This window comes from Camelus bactrianus, chromosome 23 (genome assembly GCF_048773025.1).
Source record: "Camelus bactrianus isolate YW-2024 breed Bactrian camel chromosome 23, ASM4877302v1, whole genome shotgun sequence".
Lineage (NCBI taxonomy): Eukaryota > Metazoa > Chordata > Mammalia > Artiodactyla > Camelidae > Camelus > Camelus bactrianus.
Window position 1 is genome coordinate 40,168,248 of NC_133561.1, and position 6,223 is coordinate 40,174,470.

General features: G+C 41.3%; 1 long non-coding RNA gene across 1 annotated transcript; it reads right to left on the reverse strand.

Annotated features, from left to right (window-relative positions):
* Window positions 1-2,586: 2,586 nt before the first annotated feature.
* Window positions 2,587-5,484, reverse strand: LOC141574793 (uncharacterized). The gene is made up of 2 exons (XR_012501942.1): window positions 5,102-5,484; window positions 2,587-3,262 (listed from the first exon to the last, which is right to left on the reverse strand). It is a non-coding gene; the product is annotated as an uncharacterized LOC141574793 (long non-coding RNA).
* Between the last annotated feature and the right edge of the window lie 739 nt (window positions 5,485-6,223).

Sequence of the window (6,223 nt, forward strand, 5' to 3'; positions counted from 1 at the left end):
TCTCTAGGAGATCTGGTTGTTATTTTATTTGTTATTTCTAGATTTTCTATAGGACCCTTTACATTCTAGTAGATGTTTCCCTGTTATAGTTAATACTTTTAATTAAAATGTCCACATTCAAGGTACCACATGGTTCCTGCCTCTGGATTAGTGCTTGACTGATGTGCTTGCTTTCTTCAGGGTCCCAGAGCTCTTCTGATTCAAGACATGATTCACAGTAGTAAAGTTGGGTGCATTTTGCATAGTATTATTTGTCAGTTGAATCTATGAAATTTAAAATATCTGTCAATGAATATTAAGCTCAACTTAGTAGAATATTAAAATCAACCTGAGATATTGGAAAGATAATTATTGAAATTACATTGAAAGAAAGAAGCAAATGTTATTGAAAAGCAAATCAAAAGGGAGTGGGAAGGAATAAATTGGGAGTTTGAGATTTGCTGACTCTGCTATGTATAAGATAGATAAACAACAAGCTTATACTGTTTAGCACAGGGAACTATGTTCAGTATTTTTCAGTGACCTGTAATAAAGAATATGAAAAGGGATATATGTATGTATATGTCTGATTGAAATATTATGCTGCACACCAGAAATTGATACATTGTAAACTGACTATACTTACATTAAAAAAAAACATCAGAAATGTATATTATTTGAGTACAAATACTGAGACATATTTTGTTTTATCATTTGAATATATAATAGCATCAGAATATAATTTTAAATTGTCTTTATTAGTTATTTATATATGTTCATACAGTTAATTAATTGATTCATTGATTTGTACACTATATATGACTGGGTGATCCAACTTCTAGCCAGGAAAAGCATACTTTACACGGGATAACTGACCTTGTTACCTCCCTTCTCTGATTTCTCTTAACCCCTTTGGCGGATCATTCACTCCTCTAAATTATACATCATTTTTTTAGGCACGTTGATAACTTTATTCTGGTTCAACCTGGTCTCAAACACCTGGGAGACACCCCATTTCCTAAAGATGATCATGTAATTTTCTCTGACAGAGTTTAATGCTTCCCTTCATCTTTGGCCTTTAGCAGTATGAATTTATTTCTAGGTTGTTTTTTAATTCATTATTTGTTGAAAATTCTTGACCATTCATTTTGCAATTTTTTTCCCTCATTCTTTTACTTTCTTTTTCCTTCTGGGACTTCAATTAAATATATTTCAGACTGATTGGCCTACATCTCTTGGATACTCTGTTCTTTTAAATTTAAATTATTAAAATTTTCCAAGAATTTCCACTTTTGTTTTCATTTGAGTAATGTCTGTTGACTTATATTCAAGTCCACCAACGCTTTCATTGAATGTGTCAGGCCTACTGATGAGCCTGTCAAAGACATTCTTCATTCCCTTTGCTGGGCATGTGTTTAAATTTATTCCTAGCCTGCTCTTTGACATTTTCTTATTGTTTCCATTTCTCTGCTGAAATGACCCATCTATTCATGAATGTCTTCAAGTCTTTTCACTGGAGCGTGTGATGTATTAATCATAGTGATTTTATATTCCCTGTCTGATTTTCACTTCTATTATTTGTTTTATCTTTCAACAGTGGATTCTTTTTTCTTTCCATTTCATAGGTCTCATAACTTTTAGTTGAAATCTACATATTCCATGTAGGGGGTCAGAAGCCTAAGTAAATAATGTTTAAGGCTGGAAATAGGCACACCTCTTTTCCTGCTAGGCTTTCATTGAGGAACTGAGCTGTGTTTCTGTTTTGCTGGTAGTTTCAATTACCTGCCATGCATGGCCAACCTCAGGTTCCTTCAGTGTCACCTTGTGGTTAGGGCGGGAGCTAGACAGATAGACTATCTGAGTTTTATTCTGGAATGTGCTTGGTCCACCTTCAGTTGTAGATGTTCCCTGTGACCCTGCATCTTGGTCCCTGTGTGCTCTTATCCCTCTGCTGGGGGTTGGTCTGCTGTTGCTTGTTTCTTGGTCCTGGTTACTCCAGGTGGTGAGGAACAAAGAGGCTTTCCACATTTTCCTCATTTAGCATCAGTCTTAGGTAGCTCACGTGTCTCTGAGTCCTTGGAGCCAAGTTTCCTTGGTGATCCTGCCCTGCCCTCCATGGTAAAAAGAAATCTTTAATTTTCTGAAACTAGGAGGATGTCTGCCTATCTCCATTAACCAAACTCTGAGTTTTCAACCCCCTGAAAGTGACAGGATTTACTGCCCTTTATTTTCAGCATCTTAAGACATTATTCCACTGGGGAAAGCATCCAGGTAAGAATTGTTTTCTCCCTCAGCAGTGCCATCCCAGGGCAACAGGAACACACCAACTGTGGGAGGCTTTCTCCACTCTTTCCTGCCCCCAGGCTTTTTCACAAGCAAACAGTGAGGTCCATGGAGAAGGGGCTGCGACCATCTGTGCTCCCAGGACTCCATACTCTCCCAACTGTGAGTGCTCAGCTTTGAGCAGTTCATTAAGGAGTTAGTTGATACTTTTGTATCTGTTTGCATCCCCACCTTGTCTCCTTCTGTTACCCCAAAAGGGGGAAGGAAAAGGCCCCAGTTCTTGACTTACTCAAAAGATAAGAATTCACATGGGAGATGAAAGCATTGTGCAGTGAAAGATTTTATTAGGAAAGGTGAAGTACCCCTCCAAAACAGGAGGCAGGCTGATCCAAGTGCAGACAGCAATGGTCTTTGCTCCTTCCTCTTGTACCCTCACTTAGAGGTGGTCTTTTGATTGATTGATGGCTCTTGCCCCTGGAGTGCTCAGTCATGTTTGTCCCCTTTTGTGAATGCCCTTATCCATGATGAACACAGAAAAACCCATGGAGGGGCCAGAACCTCAATGCTAATTATATTACAATGAGCACTGTGTCATGTCCGGTTAGGTCCTTGTCACTACCATGAAGTTCCAGCCTTTTAGTTCTAACTGGTTTCTTGCTGGCACTCACTTAGAAGAAGTAAAGCCCCTTTATGCTGGAGGCAGGCATGCCACCATCATACAGACCATCCTCTCTCTCCTCCACCTGTCTGCCTGGTGCCCCCACTTATCTAACTACCTAACACTTTCAGTGCTCTGGGACAGGTGAGGGATTGCCAGTGTCTTGAAGGTCTGGAGGCTCATGCCAGCGTTCCTCAAATTTTACCCTGATGGTAACCATTCAAAGTCAGCACTCTGATGGGTTCAGCAGCAGTGTGATTTTGCAGATTTCCCAGCTTCTTCTTATGGTTTGATAAGTATGACACTCTTTCCATGTGTCTATCCTTAGATGGAACCAGGTCTCTGTAATACATGTGATTAAATCACTAATTATTCATGGTTACCAAGATTCCAGGTATTTTTGGTTATTATGTTATTAATATTTCATGATGAAACCAAAATAAAGATGTGTTCTCCTTTGAAATATGCCAAAATATAGCTTAAAATCTAAATATTTTATTTTTATTCCATTAAATTAAAAAATACAGTTCCTGTCTATTTAAAGCAATAAGAAAGAGATGTGGGATTTTCTATGTATACTTAGGGGAACCTATGTACTTTGAAATATGTGACAATTTTTATTGAATTTTTTATACGTATTGCACACATGAGGGTATCTATAAGTTACATACGACTTAAAGTAAAATAATACTCTGATAACTGTAGAATTAATAATCATTTAAAAATATACAATGGCAAAGACACTTGAAGCCCTTGGAGGCTCCTCCCCACTAAATTCTCCTTTTTCTCTAGAGGTAACTCCTACCATGAGTCCTATGTTAACCAGTTCTTTGCTAGTCTTTGTATTTTTACTGTAAATGTATGTATCTGTAAATCATGCCATTTATTTTTGCCTGTTTGGAATTTTACATAAATTGAGCCATACCTCATACATGTATGACAGAGTCTGGAGTTCCATGTGTGTTAATATCTATGTCTATAAGTGTGGACTTTCAGAACAGGGACTCAAGAGCCAGAAGGCATTGTTTTGAATATTATATCATTAACTTAACAGCCTTCATATAGAAGTTCCTTAATTTTCCTGTCCTGTTTCTTTGTGTGTAAAGCATATTGTCATATTAATTAAACAAATTAATGCAGTCGATTCATATAGCTAACTAATACAGCTCAAGGCTATATGACCCTTTAACTTTTAAAGCCCCTCCATTTTGAAGCGGCTCTATTTAAGAAATAGAAGACAAATTATAAATAACTATCAGTCACAAAATAAAATATTAATTACAATAAGAAAAAAATCACAATTATAAATATATTTCTAAATGTAACAAAAATAACTGACCATATAAACACATTCTAGGACTGTTTTCAGGTCCCTGGAAAGGTTTGTACAAATGAGGTGCTCGGAAACAAATTCAATCAGCTTCATGGCAAGTCTGACTCCGCATATGTAAAACACTGAATAATAGTTCTGTAAAAGTGACTGATATTTTTATGTATTTTTATTATGCATGTTAATAGAAATTTTTTACGGTATTGTTTCCTTAAGTGAAATAAAATTAATCTAACTAATTACATGTACCATCAAATAATATTGTCACATAGAATTTTCATACTTTTGGTTTTAGTTTTCTTTTGTTGTTGTTCTCAAAGTTTATTGTTGCAGGGATTAAAAAGAAATTGAAACTAATGCTGTTATTCACTCGTGCAGTTAAATACCTTCAGACACATATGAGACACGGAGTGAAAATTTGAAGCTTATCTTTCTGCAGTCAGGGGTGGGGGACGAGGGAGGGAAGCACACTCCAGCTCCGGGGGAGGGGGCTGTTTGCGAGTGTATGCGGGTGCGCGGTCCAGATCCGGGGATGCCCGCGGGCAGCGGGGTTACCGAGGGGCGATCACGTCTCCCAGGTGCCCCCCTGGGGCTCTAGATCCCGCGCGCTTGGCACGACCAGCAGAGCGCCAGCCCCTCCCGCTCCAATTCGGACTCGCGGGTGGGCGGCAGAGGACGCACATCTGTCCCGCTGGAGACATTTTCTCTCTCTGACTTGGACACCAAGCTGGGCCCAGTCAGCCCAAAGCCCCAGCTCCGGGAGCTCGGCTTTGACACCGGATACTCGCCAGCCCTGCACTGAGGCCAGCGTGCCAGGACCTGAGCCCCCAACCTGCCTGGAGAGGTTTTACCTGGGGCCAGGGCCGGCCACGTGGGCAGTCCCCTCTTCCACACCAGGCCTTGATGCTGGATGTCCCCGCTCCGCGTGTCCCGCCGCCCCTGCCCAGGTCCGAATCTCGGCTGGGCGACTTTCTGGGCGTCGCAGCCACGTTAGGGACAGGGGTGCGCATCGATGAAAGGTGGCGCCCGCGCCGGGCTTACGTTGGAGCGGGAGCGGCCGAGCGGTCTCGGGCGCAGCCACGCCGCCTGTGCCCGCGGCGCGAGACGCTCCGGTCTCGTCCTGGAGTTACTTTCTCTCTCGGTCCCAACACTCCCCGCACCCCTCTCGGCCTGGCCCCAGCTTCGCGCGGCCCCTCCCCTCCCCTTACCGCCTCCTCGCCCTGCTCTCCGGCTGCCCTCCCGCCGCTCCCACCCCCTGTCCTCCCTCCCCTCTCTCCAGCGGCCTTCCCCGATGGCCTGCGAGAAAAACAGCCCCCACCCCAGCCGGTAGCTGGCGCCCCACGGCAGCCAGCCCAGGCGCGAAGGGCAGCGGTCCGGCTCCCAGTCACCCAGCGCGGCGCGCTCGAGCGGGAGCGCGCGGCCACTCCTGGCTGGGGGCTCAGCTGCGCCGCCTGGTGGTAGCTTTTCTACCAGATAACGCAGTTGCTTCACTTTTTGTTTGCTACCAATTTGAAATAAGAATTTTAATTCCTGTACATTTCGTTATCTGCTGTGTTTCTTTGAATTGATACATGAAATTTTTTACTTTAGGAAAGAAAGTTGTTAAGAGTAATGTATCTATCAAATTCAATTTATATATTTAATTTATATTTCACTGTGCTATTTATTGATGAAAGATTAAATATCTAAGTAAATAGGCCAGTAAGAAATTGCCATAATTTTTAGAAAATCACATAAATTTTTAGATAATAGTATTTCTGTGACCTTCAATAATTAGAAGCTTGCCTAAATTACTTTTATTGCTATTTTATAAACATATATTGTGTGCACATTAAAAGCTAGGAAAATAGTTTTCACAATATTACAAAGTAAAAAGCATACTGACATAATCAAACTTAGAAAGGAAACGACTTTAATGTCACTGTATATGAAGGCAATGTATGTTACATAGAAAACTGCATTTAAAGTGTACT